The following is a 14228-nucleotide window of genomic DNA, read 5'->3' as shown; positions in this document are numbered from 1 at the left end:
TTCAAAGACTAAACATGTATCAATCAAGTATCATTTCTTGAGAGAAAAAGTTAGTGAAGAGGAAGTGAAGTTAGAGTATGTGTCTACAAAGGAAAAAATTGTTTATATTCTCACCAAGCCTTTGCCTGTAGATAAATTTGTCTATTTGAGAGACAAGTTAGGGGTACCTACCCCTCTTGATGGGAACTAGATGCATTCAGTTGCATCGATCCAATGGACTTCACAGTCTTATCTTTTTGTCAGGATTGATGAGTTTATGTTGGTCCTCTGATGGAGTAATTTTTTTGTGGTTCAATTGAGTTGGTTATAATCATGATTTGTATATTCTAAGGGGGAGAGTAAGTTTGGCTTTCTATTTTGAGAACCTTTGTCATTGATGTCAAAGGGAGAGAGAATCGTGTGAAAAAATGTCTTATCTGTTAATCGTGAAATGATTTTGGGGGAGTTTTTTGGAGATGTTTTCTTTCTTTGCATTGATTGTTTTTCAAATTCATATGTTGTCATCAATGCCAAAGGGGGAGATTGTTAGACATTGCTGCTGCTAGGATATGTTATTGTCATTGATGTGAACATATTCCTATGATTTATTGCTCTAGTGGTTGCAAATTGGTTTATTGGGATCATGGTTCGGTATATGGATTATTTCTAGTATCATTATATATTTTTGTATTGGTTTCAGTGATCTAAGATCTTAATTAATCATATCATTTGATTTGGTTTATAGTTTGGTTCTTCTAATCAAAGCTTTGCAAAGTTCGGTATTTCCTCCGGTATATTTCGATGTCATTGAGTTGTGATTTTGGGAGAATGTTTGGGATGTTCATGTGTATCTTTATTTCAGATGGATCATGATTTGGTGTTCTGCAAGTTATCTTTCCTCATGGCAGTTGTTCTTGTTTGAGTGTTCTTGAGTTTCAAATGTTGATCGATGAAGATTTGATTAAGTGGTGTTGGTGTAGCTATTACAGATGATTCTAAAATGATTTCTAGTGTTTCCTAATTATTTCCTATTTTTCTTGATGATCTATATTGATCGTTGTGCATGGTTTTGGTGTTTTGTTTATCCAGTGGTGTTCTTCATTATATGAGACCTATTTGGTGGTGTAGCATGTTGCGGTTGATCTTGGAGTTGAGTCTGGTGGTGTTGCATGTTTAACCATTTGGTTTAGGTCCATCTTATGTCATGTATATCATTACATTGGTCTGCTGGTCAATCTTTGTATCGTGTGATATAATCTGGTAATTGAGAGTTAAGGGTTTGGCCGACCTTGTTGTCAAGGTTGATGATCGGTATATATAGATGGTATAGTCATGTAAATTGTGTGTTGATGAAGTGTCTGCATTATTAGAGAATGGAAAAGGTGGGAACAAGCGAATACATCCTTTGTCATTGTGATTGAGTAGAGATTGAAGTGTTGTTGGGCAGACAAATGTGCTTAACCGGAACTGTCATCAGGCATTTGTAGATGTTATTCTTTTAGTTCATTTGATTCTGGATTGTTGTCCAAATATTTGTAAGTCAATGAGACTTCCTTGTAAGGAAGTGAACCTTCCCTGAGGGTTGTAGCCTTTCAGGTTATTGTATTTGATCAGTGAGCCTGAATGCATGTGCATTCCCCATTATAATTATTTTCACATACCACTACAAAGTATCATCTTATTATGGGTAGGTTCCTACTCTGGTTTTTCCCTTAACCAGTTTTTCCACATCAAAATCTTGGTGTTGTGTGTTGTGTTGTCAGTTTTCTTATGTTTGTAGTTGTTGCAATTAAACAGATTTGCATTTGAGGTTAAGTTTTCTAATCCGATGAAAACTGATTCACACCCCCCCCCCCTCTCAGTTTTCCTTCATTGTTGTTGCCAAAAACAATGGTAAGTATGCTCACACATGTGAGAACACACTTGGGGAAACTCATGAAAGGGATATGTATATGACATGTAAGAGATAGGCTGACTTGGAAAGTCACATGTGTAAAAGGTAGAGGGCTTGTGAAAGTGACATGTCTATGACATGTGTAAGAGGTAGGGTGGCTATGAGGTGACCTTTCATGCTCACACATGTATGAACAGGAGAGGGTAGGGACACTTGCCACATGATGACAAGCTTAGATCTCGATCCATGTAGATGGATTCAAGAGCCAAGATTAAGTGGGAAAGGATTAAGGGTGATGTGGAATTAAATAATAGGGAAAATAGGATTGACGGTTAATCAAATAATTAAGCATGTATTAATTAATTAATTTAGCAGGAGGATTTGAAGGATAAGGTTAGGAATAATTAAATAAATATAAATTCATTTAACTAACGGTGAAATTAAGACTTTATTAAATAATATAAATTTATTTAATTTAGGGTGAAGGCTAAAGCTTAGGGATAAAGGTATAGAATTAATTAAATAAATAAATAATATTTATTTAATTGGATAGAATTGGATAAGGTCAAGTGTGGTCAAGTATGCAGAAATTTATATGTCTACATTTTGCCCCTCTTTGATATAGCATCATCAAGTGGTGTTATATCAAAGAAGAATAAAATATAGTGGATAAAAGGGATTAAGACTAGTAGCATGATACCCCAACCATAGGTGGGGTGAGGAAGGTGTTAGTTAGATGAGAGGGGGGTGAATTAGATAAACTCACAATACAAAATATCCATCAGATTCAACCTCGGTAGAACTTACTTGATATGCAACTATGATTGTAAATCATTCAAACTCATAAACTGATAAACTTGAAACAACAAAACACATTTAACACCAGATTTAACGTGGAAACTCAAATAGGGAAAAACCACTGTGGGATTTCGGACCCACTAATAAAATATACTCTTCTAGAGTATGCTCGGTTAAAAGCCAATCCTGTTAAAGATTACATATAAACACATTGCTAGATGTGACCCGGTCAAAGGATTTCCCTCAGATCTATCAGAATCTTGCACTTTGTTAGAAGTGACCTTGTCAAAGGATTTCAAACACTCATTCAGAATGTTACCTTGCTAGAGGATTTACAAATAAGACTGTTAGGTCCACTCAGTTAAGAGATTTCCTGTCACTTACAAAAATAAATAACAGTAATAAAATATATCTGCAACTTCACATCTGAAATGTTAAAGAAGACTCTATGTGCTCAAAATAATCTTGTCATAAGACTTATCTTCCTCCTTGTTGGGCTTCTCAATATATTCTTCAATCTGATCTTCAATGTTCTGTACTCGGTAATCACCTCTTCAGTATCACTGCTCTTCTATTTGCCCGCATTCTGTGTTCATCAACTTTTCCTTATTTATAAGCAATTCCAAACTGCTTAATCTCCTTAATCACATTTCCCATGATTAATATTAGCCATCAAATCTTCAGACTTGACTAGGTTCATTGAATCTTTCGAACTGAAAAATGTTTTATCTTGCCTTGAAACTTGTATCCCTTCCTTGGTACTTGTGCTCGGTTATGACCGTTCAATCTGCGTTGTAGATCTAACTCTTGTATTTTCATTGCCATTGATCCTTAACAAACTTATTGCATGACATTCCAATCTTCTATAAATATCCAGCACATTGGCATCCTTCATTTAATAATGTATTTATTCATCCAATGCATTTTGTTACTACTCAATTGATACTCGGTAAATACTGAACTTTACTTGATAGACATTCTTTCTACTTTAACCATCACTGATAACCTTGGTGTTTACCAACTAGCTCCTTGCTCGGTAAAATAGAACAGTATCAAACCTTTACTCATTCTGATGCATGAAATCTTTTCTCCTTCATATTCAATCTTTGAATACATATATATAGGATATCAAAATAATCAAAATAACATAATCTCATCACTGTCTAACTCGGTAATAGTTGCCCATTGAATAACTTATTACTCCCCTTCATTTTCACATTCTTTCTGTGTCACTTACCAACATCTTTATACTCATCAAAACATACTTTTTAAGATATGGCAACATCATACTGAATCAGAAAATCAATTGCTTGACATCAATGACAAAATAATATTATTAAGACAGTAATCATCCTTTATCAATTATATCATCAATCTCCAACAACCTTCTCAATATCAACAAACTTAATGTAATGCCAACAATCTCCCCCTTTGGCATTGATGGCAATACCAGCTTGATTTATTCCAATTGATTCTGACTGTTGTTATTCTTCTCTTGTTATCCTTCTCCTATTATCCTTGAGTTGTAAACTTCTCCTGTAATCTTCTCCCCCTTTGACAACAATGCCAAAAGTAAAACTAATTCATGATTACTTCCCCTATGAAGTAATTTCCTTGTTGTTAAAACATATACAAATGTATCATCATAGTCTCAGTCAGGGAATCTTGTCTTCATTCATTGTTTCCTGCACAACTTTAGGCAACCTCCTAAAGTGTGTAAATCAGCATCAACTCACAAATAGTATTCTGTAGAGTCATAGAATTGATGCTTTCACCGAACTCTGTCAGTGAGTACTAGATAGGGGTAGGACCCCTAACTTACTTCTGGGATACTCAAAAGTGTCCCTTGGTAGTGGCTTTGTGAAGATGTTTGCTAATTGTTCCTTTGTGCTAACATACTCCAACACAACTTTCTTTTCTTGAACTTCTTCTCTTAGATAATGATACTTTATAGAGATATGCTTTGTCTTAGAGTGCATTACCGGATTCTTTGAAATGTTAATAGCACTTGTATTATCACAAAATATAGTTACTGGCTCGGTAACTGTCTCATTCATACCTTCCAACAATTGTTTGATCCATGTTATATTGGTACAATTCAATGTTGCAGCGACATATTCAGCTTCAGCTGTTGACTGTGAAATGCATCCTTGTTTCTTGCTAAGCCAACTCACTAGTCTTTCTCCCAAAAAGAAAGCTCCACCACTTGTGTTTTTCTTGTCATCAATGTTTCCTGCCCAATCAGCATCAGTATAGACTTTTAAGTCAAAATCATTCCTCTTTTTATATAGTAAACCATAATCTTCAGTGCCTCTCAAGTATCTAAAAATTCTCTTGATTGTTGTCATATGGGTTTCTTTGGGATCTACAGAAAATCTTGTAGCTATACCTACTGCATGTGCTATATCAGGCCTGCTGTGAACTACATATTGCAACTTTCCAATCATAGATTGGTAAAGTGTCTCATCAACAGATGCAGATTCATCATTCTTTGATAGTTTACAATTAGTAGTCATAGGAGTACTTACAGGTTTAGAATCCTCCATTCCAAATTTCTTTAAGATTTCCTTTATATACTTGGATTGAGTAATGAAAATCCCATTTTTCATTTGCAGTATTTTTAAACCTATAAAATACTTTATTTCACCGATTAATGACATCTCAAATTCTTTGCACATTTCATTTCCAAAGTTCTTGCATAAAGAATCATTACCACAAAAAATAATATCATCAACAAATATGGCTGAAATCGATATTCCATTATCCTCATCATTCTTTATATACATGTTGTTGTTTTCACTAGTCCTCATAAATCCAATCTTGAAAAAGTAAGAGTGCAACCTTTCATACCATGCTCTGGGTGCTTGCTTTAGGTCATATAAAGCTTTGTTCAACTTACATACCTGATTTTTATTCTTCTCTTCAATAAATCTTTCAGGTTGTTCAATATAGACTTCTTCTTCTAGTACACCATTCAAAAATGCAGATTTAACATCCATTTGATATATCTTGAAATTTTTGTAAGCAGCATATGCCAACAATGTTCTCACTCCTTCAACTCTTGCCATAGGTGCAAAAGTCTCACCATAGTCTATTCCTTCTTCTTGAGCATAACCTTTGCAAACTAGTCTTGCTTTATTCTGAATGACCTCACCTTTTTCATTTAGCTTATTTCTGAAAATCCACTTTGTACCGATTACATTTTTCTCTTTTGGTCTTGGGACCAGTGTCCATGTTTCATTTTTCTTGATTTGTTCAATCTCTTCTGTCATAGAATTCACCCAATCTTCATTGCTTAATGCCTCTTTTACTATCCTCAGTTCAAACTCGGATATCATACATGTGTTTTGTCTCATTTTGTTCCTTGTTATCACTGGAGCATCCTTACCTCCTATAATCTGACTTGATTCATGATTTCTTCTAACATATTTTGCTAATATAGGCTTGGTAGGCTCTGTATGATCTTCTTCATCACTTGGTAACTGAGTATTTTCTTCATCGGCTTTCTCGGTTAGACTTCTCGGTTGTACATTTACAAACTCTTCATAATCTTCTGGTTCTTTGGAGTTTCCTTCATCATTCCTTTCTGCAAATTCATCAATTTTCACATTTGCACTTTCCACTATTTTGTTAGATGATTTGATCAGACATTCAAATGCTTTACTCCTAGAGGAATAACCAAGAAATGTTCCTTCCTCGCTTTTCTAATCAAATTTTCCATTTATGTCATCTTTGTGAACATAACATCTACTTCCAAATATTTTAAAATAACTTACATTTGGTTTCTTGTCATACCAGATTTCATACGGTGTCTTCATAGTTCCTTTCTTCAGTTGTACTCAGTTCAAGGTGTAAACTGCACTATTTATTGCTTCTCTCCAAAATATTTGAGGTACTCTCTTTTCTATCATCAAGGTTCTAGCACAATCTAAAATTGATCTATTTCTTCTTTCAGCTATCCCATTTTGTTGTGGTGTTCTCGATGCAGACACTTGTGTCTTTATACCATGATCATTGAAAAATAAGTTAAATTCATCTGAAATGAACTCTCCTCCTCTATCAGATCTTAGACATTTCAACTGTCTTCCTGTTTCATTTTCAACTCTTGCCTTATACCATTTGAACATTTGAAAGGCTTCTGATTTCTCTTTTAAAAACATAACTGACATCATCCTTGAGTAATCATCCACAAATAATATGAAGTATTTATCACCATAATAACTTTGAACTTTCATAGGACCACAAAGATCAGTGTGTACAAGATCTAAAATTCCTTTAGAAGTGTAATACTTACTTGTGAAGCTTGATTTTGTCATCTTACCCATTTGGCATCCTCGGCATATTGCATTCTCAGGTTTTTCCAAGCTCGGTAGACCTCTTACTCGGTGCTTCTTACTTATTTTGATCAGGTTATCAAAATTTACATGACAAAACCTTTTATGCCATAACTAGGTGTCTTCTATTTTTGCATACAGACAATTGTTCCAAGTTGAGTCAAGATGAAATGTATTACCTCTTGTTTGAGTCCCGGTAGCAGCCAACTTTCCATGTTTGTCATGAACTTTGACAATTCCTTTCTAAAATTCTATTCGGTATCCTATATTGTTTAGTTGTGCTACACTCAACAAATTGTATTTCAAACCTTCAACCCAATATACATCATCACATTTAGCATTGTCAAGAAGTGTGATAGATCCTTTACCTTTCACAGGACATGGTGCATCATTACCAAATCTTACATAACCTCCATCATAATCTTCTAATTTAACAAACTTGTGTTTATCACCTATCATGTGATGTGAGCAACCACTATCTATAATCCAAGAATCATTGTTATTTATGTGTGATATGAAGACTTTTTCTTCATACCTTTCTTCATCTGATCCATCTTTAATAGCCACATATACAACTTCCTTTGTCTCAATCCCATCAGATTTATCATCATTGGATTCCTCATTAGCTACTAGGCATGTCTTTCTATCTCTCCTTCTGAAGTCTTGGTGCCCTCTGTATTGGTTGTCTTTCTATTTGTCATCTCGGTATTCTCTCTTTTCACTAGATTCTTTGTCGGGACAGTTTGAAGCCATATATCCAATTTTATCACAGTTAAAACATTTCAAAGGTAACTTTCCTTTATACTTACCTTTGCCTCTCGGTAACCTTCTAGCCAATAATGCTTCAAACTCTTCTTGCTTTCTGATTTCCTCATATAGTTTATGTACTTCTTCCATGTTTTTGTGAAATCTCTCACTTGCTCCACTGTGATTTCCTTCAGCATACTTATACATTCTATCATTGTAATCATTAGATTCATCAAGATGAAAAGAACTGAATGCAGATTCAACTTTGTTTACCGAAGACCCTTTGTTATCAAAATTACTCAACTCAAAAGCATGTAGCTTACCGATAGTAGCATCCAAAGAGACTAGCATGTTTGGTACAGACCTTAATTCATTAATTGCAGAGACTCAAATGGCATAAGCAGGTAGAAGTGTTCTTAGCAACTTACTTGTTACATCCTTTTCTTCAATAGTTCCTCCTGCTCCTTTGATTTGATTGACAGTTTCCTTTAACCTTGTACTGTATTGGATTATGTTCTCACCTTCATTCATTCTCATGGATTCAAGTTGTCCTCTTAGATTGTCTACTTTTTCTCTTTGAACATGTTCATCACCACCATACATAGATATAAGCTTATTCCACATAACTTTGGCATCATTACAACCTTCTAGATCATTAAACTCTGAGTCGGTCAATGCTGATGTTATTTCACTCATTGCTTGAATATGTTCTTGCTTTGCCTTTATCTCTTCCATTGTCATCAGGTAGGTGCTAGGTGTAGTGTAATCATTCTCCAAATAATATGTTGCATATTCTCCAATTCTTGATAAGTGCAGCTTCATCCTTTTCTGCCATGTGGAGAAACTTGACTTGTTCAACTTTGGTGCATCCCTTTTATACATCTTCGGATCTTGCCTCAAGTTCCTTTAAACTTTTCTTTCGGAGTTCTAGCTCTAATACCAATTGTTAGTTAGATGAGAGGGGGGGTGAATCAGATAAATTCACAATACAAAATATTCATCAGATTCAACCTCGGTAGAACTTACTTGATATGCAACTATGACTGTAAATCATTCAAACTCATAAACTGATAAACTTGAAACAACAAAACACATTTAACACCAGATTTGACATGGAAACCCAAATAGGGAAAAACCACTATGGGATTTCGGACCCACTAAGAAAATATACTCTTCTAGAGTATGCTCGGTTAACAGCCAATCTTGTTAAAGATTACATAAACACATTGCTAGATGTGACCCGGTCAAGGGATTTCCCTCAGATCTATCAGAATCTTGCACTTTGTTAGAAGTGACCTTGTCAAAGGATTTCAAACACTCATTCAGAATGTTACCTTGCTAGAGGATTTACAAATAAGACTATTAGGTCCACTCGGTTAAGAGATTTCCTGTCACTTACAAAAATAAATAACAATAACAAAATATATCTGCAACTTCACATCTAAAATGTTAAAGCGGACTCTATGTGCTCAAAATAATCTTGTCATAAGACTTATCTTCCTCCTTGTTGGGTTTCTCAATCTGTTCTTCAATCTGATCTTCAATATTCTGTACTTGGTAATCACCTCTGCAGTATCACTGCTCTTCTATTTGCCTGCATTCTGTGTTCATCAACTTTTCCTTATTTATAAGCAATTCCAAGCTGCTTAATCTCCTTAATCACATTTCCCATGATTAATCTTAGCCATCAGATCTTCAAACTTGACTAGGTTCATTGAATCCTTCGAACTGAAAAATGTTTTATCTTGCCTTGAAACTTGTATCCCTTCCTTGGTACTTGTGCTCGGTTATGACCATTCAATCTACATTGTAGATCTAACTCTTGTATTTTCATTGTCATTGATCCTTAACAAACTTCTTGCACGACATTCCAATCTTCTATAAATATCCAGCACATTGGCATCCTTCATTTAATAATATATTTTTTCATCCAATGCATTCTGTTACTGCTCGGTTGATACTCGGTAAATACTGAACTTTACTCGGTAGACATTCTTTCTACTTTAACCGTCACTGATAACCTTGGTGTTTACCGACTAGCTCCTTGCTCGGTAAAATAGAACAGTATCAAACCTTTACTCATTCTGATGCATGAAATCTTTTCTCCTTCATATTCAGTCTTCGAATACACATATATAGGATATCAAAAAAATCAAAATAACATAATCTCATCACTGTCTAACTCGGTAATAGTTGCCCATTGAATAACTTATTACTCCCCTTCATTTTCACATTCTTTCTGTGTCACTTACTGACATCTTTATACTCATCAAAACATACTTTTTAAGATATGGCAACATCACACTGAATCAGAAAATCAATTGCTTGACATCAATGACAAAATAATATTATTAAGACAGTAATCACCCTTTATCAATTATATCATCAATCTCCAACAACCTTCTCAATATCAACAAACTTAATGTAATGCCAACAAAAGGATGACATGGAGATAGTGGTATTCTTCCTAGATTTTACATTTCTATCACCTAGGAAAAAATCCAAGAATAGAGATTTGGGAGTTTACAAATTAGATCACAAAAAAAAATTCCATTATTGGGGGCACTTAAATAAGCATTAAGTTTGAAAACTCAGGCTTAACAATAATCACAATGCAATTAAGAAAATTGAGCATTGATTGATACTTTCCAAAAACCTTGTTAAAGAGGTTAATTTATCCTTGTTTAAGAAGTAGTGAGTCTAACAAGGTTAGAATCAAAAATAATTTATAAGAGTAAGAGGTTAGAAATAGAGAAAGGAAAATTATCTAAAAGCTAATAAATGTCTGATGGGATTCCTCTGAAGGGAGGAGATGGTAGGATCAATGGAGAGTTAATAATCCGAGTATGTCATCTTTACATAATTCTCAAGTACTAAAATAGTAGAAGAGATACATTGAAGGATTACGTTTAATATAACTCAAACAAATCAGCTGAGAATAGGATTTGAATTATTAGAAGAACCCATAGTCCTAACTATGATAGGTCTAGAAATGAAGAAAATGCTTATATAAGAAATAAAGTTACATCCCAGTATTTGTATACAAAAAATGTAAGCATGAATTTTCCTCTACCCCCGCATATAAGGAATTTGAGGAGAATTTTCCTACATCAACAAGTGAAAAAATGAAAAAAAAAAGATTTATAAAATTTATTCCATGAGGCAAATCCAAATACTCAATATGAAAATGATTGTAATAAAAGATAATTAGATCAACATATAGATCTAATTGAACAACTTAGAAAAAGGCAACAAAAAAATGAAGCATAAATTGAGTTGTAGCATTATCAACTTGCTTTATAAGCCAACAAATGAACCAAAATCAAAATGTTGTTCAATAACATATTAGAAATTACAACAATGAAAAAAATGTTGTAAATTAGAAAATGCACAATATGTGACAAAATTGGCAATACTTTTAGTAGAAAATGTGAGATAGAACATGGAAGTTAATTCTAGAAGACATGTTCAAAGTGTTAGCATTGCATTATGTGTTGTCATTGATGTCAACCTTTAGGTCCGCATTAAGTCTAGATGTGGTATGGCGAGAAGGAGTAGGCATATTGTGTGCGTGAAGGTTTCTTGATTTCACTAGATGTGATTGGTATATCAAAAGATGTTTTTCTATATTATCTTTGGGTCTGACATGCTCCGGAGCTTGAGGCCTTTGACCGGATATTGAGGATGTATAGCCTGCGGATGCATCTTAGGTCTGGCCTTGGATATGTATGTAGCATGTTGATATGTTTGAGGAAGAACAATGTGACATGGTTCACTTTTCATTCCTTGCCACCACCAGAATGTTTAGTGGAGACCTATTTTAGATCCCTGTCTCAGTCGACATTGAGGATTATGATTTTCAGAGATAGTGTATATAGGAGTTTGATTTGATGATTTCATGTGTGGCTTTTTGTGTTGAAGATATGTGAGATTGAAGGAATCCAGTGATTGTGTGAGACATTTACCTGAAGGAGTTATGGCAGTGCAGACTGTATTTTTCTTGTGGTGGATTTTCTTTGTCTTTATTTCTTCTTCGGCAGTGAGCCCATCTATAATTTAGCAGTGATCCTTTTAGGGAAATGAGCCCACCGACAGTGAGCCACCCTTTGTAAAAATCACCTTAACCAATGTTTATATATTGAGAATTAGCATTCTCCATGGTTTTTCCTTTCTTGGGTTTTCCACGTAAATTCTAGTGTCTCTTGTGCTTAATCTGAATTTTGCATGTGTTTCCTAATTCTGTTATTTATGCTCAATATTTTGGATTTGTGCATTAAAGTTAAAATCGTAAATTTGTTGTCAAGTGATTCACCCCCCTTCTTAGTTGCCTAGATATTCATATTCAATAATTGGTATCAGAGCTTTGGTTCCTTGATATAGAGCTTAACTATTTGAGGTAGATCCTGATCCGATGGCACACAACTTATCCATTCCTATCTTTCAAGGACCTGATTACAGTTTCTAGAAAGTAAAGATGAGAGGTTACTTGGTTTCTTTGGGTTACAATACTTGGAAGGCTATAGAGACTAAGTATGTTCCTCTGATGAATGGACTTAACACTCTGGATGAGATTCAATCTTATGAAGAAAATGAAAAATCAAGGTATGTTATCTTCAGTGCATTATCAAAATCTGAATTAACTAAGGTTATCTCTTTGAATAATACTTATGAAATCTGGCAGAAGTTAAAAGACATCTATGAAGCAAATGAGAGAGTCAAGTTGACAAAGAGATTGACTACTAAAAGAAGATATGAAAATCTCATGATGAAAAAAGGAGAGGATATTGTGACCTATTTTGAGAAGGTTGATATAGCAATACATGAGATCAGAGAGCTTGGAGATACTTTAAGTTATGAAGATGTGATTGACAAAATCTTGATGACATTACTGGTGAAATATAGTGACAAGATCTCTGCAATTGAAGAAAATTATTATCCAAAGAAGTTCACCGGAGAGCAATTGTTTGGTACCCTAACTGCATTTAAAGTAAGAAAAATCGGAAAGGATAAAGACAAGTCAGAAACCGCATTCAAGGCATCTGAAAACAGTCGGGATGATGAGGAAAACCCAAATGAGATAGAAGCAAATTTTGTAAGGAAATTGAAGAAAGGCACCAGGAAATACAAAGGTATGTTACCCTTTAAATATTTTAGATGTGGTAATATTGGTCATATTGCAACTAGATGTCCAAAAAAGGGAAATAGAAAAAAGTTTAAGGAAAACAAAGGAAAGTTGAATAAGAAGGCATATTATGTTAAGGATGATGCTAACATTTTAGATGATGAATCGGACTATGATAATAGTGATTGTTTGTTTTTGGTAGAAAAGGATGTTCCTAAGTATGATACCTCTAAGACTGTTGCTAATGCATTTCATTCTAGAAGAGATAAGAATGAATGGTTTATTGATAGTGGATGCTCAAATCATATGACACGTGATAAAAACAAATTCATAAAATGTGAAAAGTATGATGGAGGTTCAGTTAGATTTGGAGATGATCAAATAGCACAAATTGTTGGTATTGGTTCAATTACCTTTGATGGAAAGCATAGCACTAACAATGTTTATTATGTGAAGGGTTTGCATCATAATCTCTTAAGTGTTGGATAGAAGTGCAAAAATAGATACAATGTTGTCTTTCAGTACAATGGGTGTGTGATCCAGGAGGATTCTAGAACCGTCATTGCAGCTGGAAGGAGCACAAATGGAAATATGTACCGGTTGGAAGGAGCTACAAAGCATTGCTTGATATCACAACTAGATGACAGTTGGCTATGGCACCAGAGGATTTTTCATATCAACTTTGATAACTTGATAGAAATTGGTTCAAAAAGTGCAGTAAGAGATTTGCACAAACTGTCTAAACTAGAGAACAACATCTGCAGGGAATGTCAAATAGGAAAGAATACTAGAAGCACATTCAGAGGAATGGAGTACTCATCCAGCAGATTACCAGATTTGGTTCATAGATATCTTTGTTGTCCAACCTGAACAAGTAGTCCGCAAGGTGAGAGGTACTTCGTGTTACTGATTGATGATTATTCTAGAATGACTTGGGTTGCATTTCTCCAAGAAAAATAAAAGAAGCATTAGAAAGTTCAAGATATTCAAGGCAAAAGTTCAAAATGAAGTTGATAGAAAAATCAAGTGTTTAAGGTCTAACAGAGGAGGAGAATTCATCTCAGATGAGTTCAATGACCTTTGTGAAAAGCATGGCATCAATAGACAACTATCAGCTCCCTAGACACCTCAACAGAATGGTGTAGTAGAAAGAATGAACCGAACTATACAAGAAGCGGCTAGAACCATGATAAAAGGTGAAGAGTTACCTGAAGTTTATTGGAAAGAAGCAATTCCTACAACAGCGTACACACTCAACAGAATTCTATATCAAAGGAAGTATGGTAAAACATCTTATGAAAAATGGTATGGTAGAACTCCCATAGTGAAATATTTCAATGTTTTTGGAAGCAAG

Source organism: Cryptomeria japonica, chromosome 3, assembly GCF_030272615.1.
Source record: "Cryptomeria japonica chromosome 3, Sugi_1.0, whole genome shotgun sequence".
NCBI lineage: Eukaryota > Viridiplantae > Streptophyta > Pinopsida > Cupressales > Cupressaceae > Cryptomeria > Cryptomeria japonica.
This window is presented reverse-complemented; position numbering follows the sequence as displayed.